This window comes from Electrophorus electricus, chromosome 5 (assembly GCF_041902795.1).
Source record: "Electrophorus electricus isolate QZ-2024a chromosome 5, ASM4190279v1, whole genome shotgun sequence".
NCBI classification, from domain to species: Eukaryota; Metazoa; Chordata; class Actinopteri; order Gymnotiformes; family Gymnotidae; genus Electrophorus; species Electrophorus electricus.
In genome coordinates this window covers 9,222,501-9,233,745 of record NC_137501.1, presented here as the reverse complement: position 1 = coordinate 9,233,745, position 11,245 = coordinate 9,222,501, and the positions used below count along the sequence as shown (strand labels likewise).

Genomic DNA, 11,245 nt, shown 5'->3' with positions numbered 1-11,245 from the left:
CGGATAAAAAAAAAACATTATTACTTCTGCGCTCGCCATCATTAGCCCTTAATGCCTCCGTTATCTTAGCCTGCTAATGAACGCCCGTGATAGTCCTGTAGCTAGGCCGTTCCCGCGTCCTATCACGTCTAATTATGCTGCCGCATATTAGACGGTGTGGCATTTCACTGAAAGGTCAAGAGAGCTCCCTCGCCTTAATCTGTGGAACCTGTGCCTTCTAGCCCTCTGTGATGGTCAACCAGATACACAAGACACAGCACAAAATGGAACGATACCATGCACGCTGAATCTAGTAAGTTAATAAATTCGTTATTTTCTGGATCTCGGATCAATTTCAAATGACACTAAAGAGAGGGTATCCTAGTTACACTATGAAAATGGGTAATACACAAACATAGGACGAATTTCATTGCCGTGACTTTGCTTTTGTTTAGTGTGATGATATTTAATTTAAGTGCTACACTTGTGAGCATCGGGGTGTGTGGTATCTGAGGATTATTTGCAGCTAAAGGAGCGGTGAAGGAAGCCTGTGAGCAGGAAGCCTGGCATTACTGCTGCCAGCCCTAGCCTACCAATCCTTAATGGAGCTTTGCCAATGAAATCCACCCCTTGGCAACCTTCCCCTGTGTGCCAGCCCTTAGAGTAAGCAGGCTTGTGACCTGGATTTGAGCTCTATATTAAGGGAACATATCGTGTGTCCTGCATCTCGAGTGTCTCTTACAATCTGTGAACCGTGTCTGTTTTGATAGTGTGGAACCCAGTGTTTAACTAGGCGATGGCTGATCTGGGTCATTGTATCGTGAAGGATTTGGTGTCTAATCAAGCATTACATGCAGAAATCTCAGATTAAGCACTTTTGGAATGGAGTACTCTTACCACACCTTGCCTTTAGCCATGACAGGTTCTGATTATTGTGGGGAGGAAATTTAAGTAAAACTTTAACATGGACTAGCGGGTGCTACAGTGTGCGCTACAGAGCTCAATTTTTTTTTTTAAAGAAAAAAACGTTTTCTCTACCCATCACCCATAAAGTATACACTGTGTCAAAAAACTGATTATGTTTGTGCAAATGATGTGCACTGGGAGGAGAAGCAGACACATAGTAGGTGAGATTGAGGAGGAGAACAAAATGGATGCATGCTATGAGTGTGAAAATGTGCATTCAATCAAAACTCAATGTGGCATCTTGGATATCTAAGGAAAGAGTAAATGGCCCATTAGCTGTTTCTAAGGCTCATCAAGCTTGGAGTTTTCAAATGTGCAATTTTCAATGAAGACTTCAGAGTTTGACAGAAAAGGCTGATGGCAATTTACCCACGTTGAATCTTCTTACTGTGGAACTATGTTCCATCAAAGATAACCGGTCTGTCCAGATCACTCTGAGGTAAACAAGTGCGTGGTCTCTCACTTAGGTCTCTTAGCCTTTTCTGTTAATATGTCAGAGCTGGCTAGAACATGGCAAGAACCCATAGGTTTCTCACTGAAACTAAACAAATTCCCCCCCCCCAACCCCCATTTACTCATTCCACTTTTTTTCCCCATGTTGTTCCATCACTGGACTGGAACACTCCCCATCTTGCAGCTAACGGCAATTCAAGGAGAACGGAGTGTGGCAGGAAGCACAAGGGAAGGAGAGCATGGAGGTTCTTGTTTCATTCTCATCTGCTCAGCCATGCTCAATCCTCTCTCACCTTGTCTGAAGCACAGCACTGCCCTAGCTTCCACAGCCAGGCAGTCGGCCAGATGTCTCCTGCTAGCTCCAGGCTCAGCATCTCCAGAGAGGCTCAGTCACTTGGGATCTTGTTACTGCTCTGACGAGTCGGCAGTCTCGTCAGCCTGAGGAGTGGGGCTGCTCCTTCATGCCAGCTACCTACCTTCATTGCTATAGGCGGCGAGATCTTAAGGTCCTTCTAGGAGATCGGGTGATGAGTCAGTCAGTCATGGCCAGCCAAGGCCAGGTAGCCGGCCGTGGTTGGGCGTAATGTGCTCGCAAGGTTGGGCGACCTGCTGCTCAATGAAGGGGATGGACATTGCCATGGCAACTTCACATCATCAGCAGTTGCATTGAGACAAAAGCAATGTCTGTAGTGAGCCTTAATTAGCATATTTGTCTGACATAACTGGCCAATGTCAGTGTGATGTTGGACTGATATAATTAGGGAATCGCCCAACAGAAACTAAAAAAGATTATAAATCCCTGTACTATTTGTATTAGAATTATAATTTGTATTAACACTTTTTGCTTGAGCTAGAAAATAATTGAAAGATATCTTATTTGTCTGTAATAAGGTTTCAGGCAAAGCCAAGTGGATGATGAAGTGTGTCATCTGGTTGCCTATATAAATGAGATTTTAAAAATGAAATTCTTATGTTTAACTCCGAATGATATCGCATGTTTAACTCCGAATTATATCCCACATCGCTTTCGTTCATGGATGCATGGCTCCTTTGTTGTGTTACAACATTTTTTGAGGTAGTGATTTTCTTTCAGGGCTCCTTTCATTTTATATGATCAGACAAGACATGGGCTCACCACCCCCAGCCCTTGATACGACACTTTCTCAAATGAGTCTTCTGGAGGAAAAAAAAAGGCTAATTCATGATCAGCTCTAATTGTAACATGTTCTGCAAGGCTGAGACCAGTGGCACATGTGGTGGAGACTACCAATTAAAGCAGGCGCCAAACAAAGGCCTGTCTGCCATAGAGGGGAGAGAGACAAGGGGGGGGGGGGGTAGTCTAGGACATGAGAATGAGTGAGTGAAAATGAAAATGAGTCATGGGCAATACCGATTTTTTTTAATTAATTTTTTTAAAGGATACAAAAATAAGAAATAAGTGATGTATAGAGAGATGGGGGCACTGATTCTGGGACACAAAGAACAGAGGATTACAAAACAGAAATGCCACTTAGGCCTTTCTAGTAAAGAAAGGCGCCAGGCCAGTGAGTGACAGGAGGAGGCTAGCGTCCAGGGCCACCGCCAGCCTGCCACCCCAGGACTCCTTTGTTGCACACCCTGGCCAGCCTGCACACCACAGTGGCTGGGTGGGCACACTGCAGTTTGGGTGGGGGGAGGGGAGGGCTGCGAACAGCTGGGCTCCATCACTTCTCATTGCAGGCTTGGGAGAGACAGAGCTGACAGAGTGATGCAGAGAGCCCGTCCTGGCTAATGACTGCGCCATTCCCCATCATTATCCCCATCATTAGGAAATTAGAGGGACAGAAGGTATTTACAGTAAACCTGCCACCTCCCAAGGAGAGATAAATAGAAACTGATAAATGGGACTCCGCCGCCACCGCCCGCCGATTAACCTTCCGATCGCCCAACTCGGGCATATGCACAGTTAATAATCATTAATGTTTGATAATCTGTGCAGGTATCGGGTTCAAGGGTAGGGGGTTGGAGGGGAGAGGTGAACAGTGTGGGAGGTGAGGAATGGGCACTGTAACTGGACAGCAACACAAGTTTTGTCACTGTGGCTCCAGGAACACTGACTATGAGGTCGAAGTGCAGAATGTCCACTTCAGTTCAATATTTGTAGAGCATGAACAAAATAGCAGTTACAATTTTCATGGGGACCATAAGTAGTTGGACACATTTAGCATACATAATCTTAAAAAAAAATGTGCATAGTACTGTGGGTCACAGACTTTAGGCAGTCAACAACATGTTGGCTGGCATCCCTGGTGATCCCCTCCTAGTTTTCTAATGCAGGTCTATTATGCAGACTCACTGTCTCTGTAGGATTGATGCCAATGACTAACTTGGCCAGTCAGGAACATTCCATATTTATGGCCTTGACAAACTCCATAGGCACTTAGCAGTGTGCCTGGGGTCATGCTCGTGCTGCAAGTTAAAGCACTGTCCAAAGAGTTCAGTTGAGACATTCACTTGCATCCAATAAATTATGATAAGCTCTGTCATCTGGCGACTTTTTTTTTGTAGGGTATCTTGTAGTGAAACATCTGACCAGGAAATAGCTGGGTAGCCAGTTGTCAATTTCCTTATGGTTTGTTGAAATGGGAGCGTAACAAGGGCTCTGAGTTCTAGGTCGTTCATCCAGTACAGATGCAAATACTCCTCAATTAAAGATGACACTCTACACTTTAACCTTCCGGATATAGTTTCATTTTAAACACAATGCGTGAGAGTACAAAGCCATAACTGTGTTCTAGTCCAATTACATCTGGACTACACTCCAGGCCACTGGCTGGTTTCTGAAACTCACAGGAAACTCTCTATCCCTCTCTCTTTCCATCCCTCTTTCCCTTTGGCTCTCACTGAACATGGAGAGCGGTGAAGCGCTCTTGGGCTGCTCGTTCGGCACAAGGACGAAGACCGCCCAAGCAAAGCCAAGACCTAGCCGGCATGAGCCGGCGCGTTAACGCTGCTGTGGTGTACTGTATCGTCAGCACCTTTCCTTTGCCGAGGCGCTTCTCCATATATGACCTCCTACAGAGGAGGGCTGGCATCAAGGAGATGCACGGCGTCAACTGGGGAACATGGACAACATATACAAACACACACACACACACACACACTCACACATACACACACACATGACTCTGGCTGACATTTGTCCTTTAATGAATACCTGGACATCTGTCGGACATGAAATAGATACCCATCTCGTTGAGGTAATTATGTAGAAAAGGCTACTGTGATCTTGTAATTAAGCAGACATGACTTTATGGTAAGGTTTGTAGTCATCCAAAAAAGAAGACAAATAGAATGTTTATCTGATTGGTGCAAATCAGTGAATGGAAATAAATGTGCAATACTGATTACTTCTGCTGCTACTACTACTAACATACTAATTACACATCGCAGCTAAAAATGACACAGAATGTGACTAAACAGGCAGACCTGCCATGACAAATTAGATATCACCCAAGTATACTTTTATAAAAACAAACAAAAACTCTGCCGTGCACAGGATGCAGCAATTAAGAGCCCCTAATGACAGTAATTTAAGATTTTGTTCTGATCCAACTAGCGACTGGCAGAGTCTATCAATTATTACATTAAAACTGAGCAGCAGCTGCAGCTACAGCCGCCCAAATTGTTGCGTAGATTGGTGTCCTCTCCTTCCCTTGCTACAGGTGTAGACTGCGGTTCAAGCAGTTCATCATAATCTATTTGCACCCCTGCACCACCAGTTCATCGTTTTTCCACGTATGGGAGGGTCGAGGTTTGAGCCATTAGTGATGCAACGCATTTGCTAACAAACTCATGAGAAAAGTCACAATTTCCTATTAAGTCACAAACTTAAAATGAAGACATAAATATTTCCTTTATACAGATGTAAACGCAGGCCGGTTGTCCTTGACAAATGACATAGAAGGTATAGGAGATGTCCACGTTGGGATTAAGTGGCTGTGAATGCACTCACGACGACTGTTTGAGTTTATTGGCGCGAAGGCCTAGCACGAATGCGCGCGCAAGCATCTACAAAACGTTTAACTAGGATGCCCTCCGCACGTGGACCAAACATAAAATTCACTTTTCCCAGTGCCAGCATCCAAGCTGCCGCCGAGCTCCATCCGGCCATAACCCTTTACCCCTCGCATAAAGCTCCTCTTTCTGTCTTTTGTGCAGCCGCAACAAGCGAGACGATGTGTTGTAGCAGGGTTATCAAGTAACAGATTTCTCAAGCCCGGGCATGACCGGAGGTTTTTTTTTTCTACTTCCCCCACACCCACCATCGCCCCCTTCCATTTCAGAATACTCTAGCCTAGTAGACCGTGTAGCTCTCTGAAAATTTTCACGCGTCCAAAAGTTTCCAGAGGAGCAGATGAAGGAAGTCGTGGAGTGGATCAGCTGGCCTGCCGTCCTTAGCTGCGTGCCAGATCCCGGGATTGGCTGCAGGGCTGGGGGCCATCTTGACTGGCTGGCAGGCAAGAGGCTCGAACAGTTTGGTTGCAAGAAGAGGGAAGAAAAAACGAGGACGAGAATGAGTGGGTGTTTATATGCACAGGACCGGGAAACCGCAAAGGAGATAAATGTTTGCGTGTGTATTTGGGGTCGTGGATGATACAGTGAATTTAAATGCAGCTTTACAAGGGTTTGAATGCAAATCATGCTGGTGATTGATTTTTTTTTTTCTTTACTTTGACCTTGTGGTTTTGTGCTGTAAAATACGTGTTGTGTGATTTGGAATGGCTATGTTATGAAAGTAATAGGTTAACTCAGTCACACAGAGTCATTATTCATAATCATTAAAATGATCCTGGATTCAGTGATTAGTGCCAGACTATTAATAACTATGTCACTGAAATTGAAGACATCCACTTCATTTGCTATTATAAATAATAATAAATTCATTTTTGAATATTTGCCAGGGAGCGTACGCGCGCGCGCGCGCGTGTGTGTGTGTGTGTGTGTGTGTGTGTGTGTGTGTGTGTTCCATGGTCAAGTACTGCCTGAGGAGAGATCAGCAGCCTGTGGACGGGAGCAGCTTGCCAGGCTAGCAAGTGCAAGATCTGGGCTGTGAGCAGGCATGTGACTGGAGTGAAATGTTAAACCAAGGTCCTTTGTGTTATTGCTGACACTGAATTTCCGCTTTCCCCTAGAGATAAATACTCTGATTGGTTTAACATGGTCTGAACTCTTTTGCAATATGCAGACTTCCTGTTTCTGCTCCATCTGTTTTTTGTTTTTTGTTTTTTTGAAACTGGGCTTTGGTACGACTTCATTAATCCTCATTAATTTAATACAGTTAATGGGCCACAAACCTTATTAAATATAGGCCTCACATAGAAGAGCAAGAAAAAACAAAACAAACCAGGCGCAAAGTTTTGTCAGCCTCTGACTTGTTTGCATATGCATGCACTTCCTCAAGGCAGCCCACATACACCTGAAACACTGCAGCAAATTGCGTTCTTTTGACCAGGAGCACCTACGTGAACCAGCTATCAGAGAGTAGCCAGACTCGATTTGCGACCGTCAGCCCACAGCCGTGGTAGTCCCGCTGGGCCACGGCCTGACGAAGCTTGCCCTCATGCCTTATCACGCCCAGTCTGACCCATGCATAAATGGCTAGACTTTAATGAGCTGAACTGCAAAATGAACAGACTTTTCAGTGCTGTGGACCACAGTCACCTGAACTGGACACCACCCCATTTGACCAGTTAAATTAGGTGTGTTATGGCTGGGAAAATATGACCTGCATATTTGTTAAATAAAGATTTAAATTACTGTTAAAACTATTAACATGTTAATTAACATTAACAGTCATATATCAGATACAACAAAGCACTTAGTGATGTATGTCGTTAGTGTAGCCTGGATACAGTTACAGAGAGCATCTTCCACATATTGTGTGGGAACTACTGTGCAGTCCAGGCCTATATGTATATAATAGGAAAGTAACAATATCTTATTACATATGGCCACATTCTGGAGAGTATTCTTTAACAGCTGAAAGGGTTTTTATTACTATATATTTTTTTAAGTGTTCTTCAGGGACCCACTACTGTGGTCCGCCATGGTCTGTCACGTTGAGTTCTCTCTGAACAGCATACTGTAAATGTTCGGAAACAGCACATTACCACAAGAGTGGTAAGTGGCCTTCCTTCCAAAACCTCCTTTTCCCATTTGCCAACTACAGATTCTGATGGTTTGTGCCATTCCCTATTCTGAAATGACTGCTTTGCGCATGAATGTAGAATGGACTCTATTATATGTTTGTCTCATTGCGTGCAGTTTTGTTCTCTGCTTGGAGAACAAGTGTTCCTAAAAAGGGAGGGAAACGTGAAATTCTTAAAGTTTTGGGGACATTTTTGTGGTTTCCATGAAAAACTAAAACAGTCAAATGAGTGGTAGTGTTAGGGCAAGAGGTAGTGTTAGGGCAAAAGAGTTATACAAAAATCAAATCCCCCATAAAAATAATTGTTTGTATGTGTGTGGTTGTGTGTGTGTTTGTTTCATGCTTATTGTATTTGCTTTTTTAATATATATGCCTATTTATCTGTGTGGGCCACCTGTGCTTGCTATGTTTTCCACCCTAAGTTGTGGGTCATCCTCATTTGTGTAAATAATGACACCGCTCTGTGCAGCATGTGCTCCTCCGACCTCACTTACCCACCACTGAGTCCGGCTTCGCCGTCTGTCAAAACAGGCTTCCTGACATGGGTTATAGCGCTTCCCCCAAGATAATGTACACAAAACAACTGGTGTAGCCCTTATACAGAGTGCTTGACATATTAGAGGCAGCTTAGAAATACTGCACTGAAGTCTATATTGAACTTTAGAGCTGTTCGCAAGGGAATTGACACGTGTGTTGGGAACAGCACAGCACAAGCGAACAAAAATGAACAGTGTAAGGAAGTTCACATTGGAAATTTTTTCTGTCTGTTGATTTGCACAGTTGGGGTAAAGCTCCTTTCACTTCTGCTGTCAGCAGGTAGCTTTCCACTGCTGTGTTGCTGGACATCTTGTGCCCTGGTAAACCTTGAAAAGCCCCAGCATGGTAGTTCTTGTCCCACTTGAACTATTATTCCATTTGAAGGCACTTAAATGGGTTTTTATGCCCTTTGTTTGGCCATTTTCATTTACATTTACATTTACATTTATGGCAACTTACATGTTACTAGTCAAATATTTCACAGGAGCTGGTTACATGTGGGTAATGCCATTGCCTTTTAGCATTAGACTTGTTTCTACAAGGTACCAAAGCAGTGGCGATGTGGAATTGTGTTGAAAATAAAGTACTGTACTCCAAAGATGTTTTCATATTTGTGGTGGTGGTGGTTTGTTGTTGTTGTTTTTACTTTTATGTTCAAGATACTTCAGTTCCACACACACACACACGCACACACAAAAAAAAAACCTAGCTAAAATATTCATTGTTATTGTAATGCAGATTCTGGTTTGACAGTATCATCATGTGCTGTTTTTGCCCAGTTGCTTTAACTGCGCATTTGGACATTTGGCACAGAGTCTCTTATTTTTGTTTCTGTTCGCCCGTACTGTTATGGCGGAACCTGAAGCGTTCTGCATTAGCATGGCATTGTTGTTCTGCTTGCCCTTGTATGAGTACTACAGACTATGAACCTACTCGCTGCTGGGGCCCAAGATGTTTTCAAATCTCCTCTACCCATGTCTTGCTGAGGGTAGCCATCTGTTTTTTCATCTCCTGGTGGAGATCTGTCTGCTCTCGCTCTCTCTCTCTCTCTCTCGCTCTCTCTCTCTCCCCCCCCATTGAAGGACTGTGTGTGACACTTTGATTATGTCCGAATATTTTTTTTGTTGTTGTTCCCATTAAATTATTTTGTGGAAAAATGTTATGCTTCAGAAGAGTCATGTCACCTGATATCATTGCATACAGTTCAAGTGTCATTTTATGATGAGGTACTAAAGTGCCTCTCTCAGTAGTAAACATTGCCTAAGGACAGGGAAGGGGTAGCATATGGACTACCAGATTTATATTATTATGACACATCTGACCCTGTCATAGAGATTTGTTTCATGTGACTGAAAGATCAGATGAACCATTACAGTTAATTTTTTAAATGTAACTTATGTTTGCTTGCACCCAAGTTAAAAGTTGAATTGTCCCCATTAAATACAAGTACACTACACTAATGTAAACTGGAATTCACCTTACAACTAAATAAACATAATGTGTATTTGAAAATAAAGTTGAAATTTCTCTGTAATAGTAATGGGCTGTATGTAAAATAATTAATACACATTTAAAAAAATCATTTCTTAGTTCAGCATGGCAAGATTTAGCATCAGTGGATGTTCACTTGAATTGCCTGATTTGAAAAGTCCTTTCATTACTTTCCAAATTAATCAGGGCATTAAAAAGCAAAGCAGGGCTCGCAGTCAGGAGCTTCTTTCCATAAATGTGCTGATTCCAATACTAGTACATGAAAGGGTGACTTCCGCCATACATCAAGGTAATCGCTGTATCAGGCAGGAAATTGAAGCTAGAATAACCAGATACAAAAGAGATGACCACATCCTGCTCACGGGGTGGTTATTCCAAGTTCAAGGAGAGTTCAACCATAGAGGAGATAATGGCAGCGGGTCAAGTACGTGGAGAAGGTTCGCGTTCCGGCGGAATTAACTTTGGCAAATATACCATTTTCCAAAGGGAATAATTGTCTTTGTGCTTATGGCGGTTCATACCTCATTTGCTTTTCCATAAGTCTTTATTTTCCTCCCACTATTAGTTGGCTATGTCCATACCTTAGGCACATAGATAATGTGCTTCTTTTGGCTCATAAGGAATCTATTGCATATGTGAGCTGTAATGCAAATATATAGTGATAGTAAAGATTTTATTCTGAAACACAGGTCCCACTGCAGGAGAAATGACTGCCCATTAAACGGTCATTGTCCCCTGACTGATCATGCTCAAGAAAACTTGTTTTAAGCACATCTGATCATCAGATTAACTAGTAACCTACCAGTGAAAAACTACAAAGTATCTTGATATTTAATGTTTTGATATTACTATAAAAATGTACAGTATTTTTTTTTTTGTGCTATATACATTCATTAGACTTACCAGTATGTTATGAGATTTAAAATGCGCATTAAATTAAATGTTGATTAACTACGCAACATACAGCGCAGTTTTGAAATAACTGGGGAATTAATTCCTTAATTTTTGGCTGTGTATTCCAGAAAATTGGATTTGAAGTAAAACAATGGCTGAGGGTGGGCTTTGCTGCCTATTTCATTTAGTCCTATGCTGTCAGTACCTACCTGAAGTCTGTGACCAGTAGACGGCAGTAGATTTCAGGGATCTTCCCTGGTGATGGGCAACATCTGCCAGCCTGGCGCCTCCCTTTTCTTCAGCTCACCTGCCTCTTCTTCAGTTCCTGCTTGTTGAGGTTTTTTGCCTACAGCTTCGTCTTCAGTGAATGTAACACATGCACAGGCAGGGTTTCATTCAAGGGACCGACTCAACCAAGGTGGAGGTGCTTCAGATTTCTTCTGGGCTGCTTCCAGGTTTGACATTGCTAAGCACTGTCACCTTCACTTATTAGTGGTTTACATCATGTGCTAAATGTTCTGACATCATGCTGGGCTACAAATCTAGCCCTACATCCTGGATCATGTTCATGACCTCTTCAGTAGATTTTCTTCATGGCTTTAAGGCATTCTGCATTTATCCACCGCCATAGCCTGTTGAGTCCCATCAGGTCTCTTTCTCCTGCATGCCCTTGCTCCTCAAGTATGTACCAAACAGTTGTTCTTTGACCCACTCGAATTGCCGGTGTCTCTGACA

At 43.0% G+C, this 11,245-nt stretch overlaps 1 long non-coding RNA gene across 2 annotated transcripts in view; it reads left to right on the top strand.

Annotated features, from left to right (window-relative positions):
* Window positions 1–217: 217 nt before the first annotated feature.
* Window positions 218–11,245, top strand: part of LOC145657928 (uncharacterized) — a 20,969-nt gene continuing 9,941 nt past the window's right edge. The window contains exon 1 of one of the 2 annotated variants that reach the window (XR_014123879.1): window positions 218–292. This is a non-coding gene — a long non-coding RNA (uncharacterized LOC145657928). The remainder of the gene's footprint in view (window positions 293–11,245) is intronic. The other variant, XR_014123880.1, reaches the window with a different exon arrangement.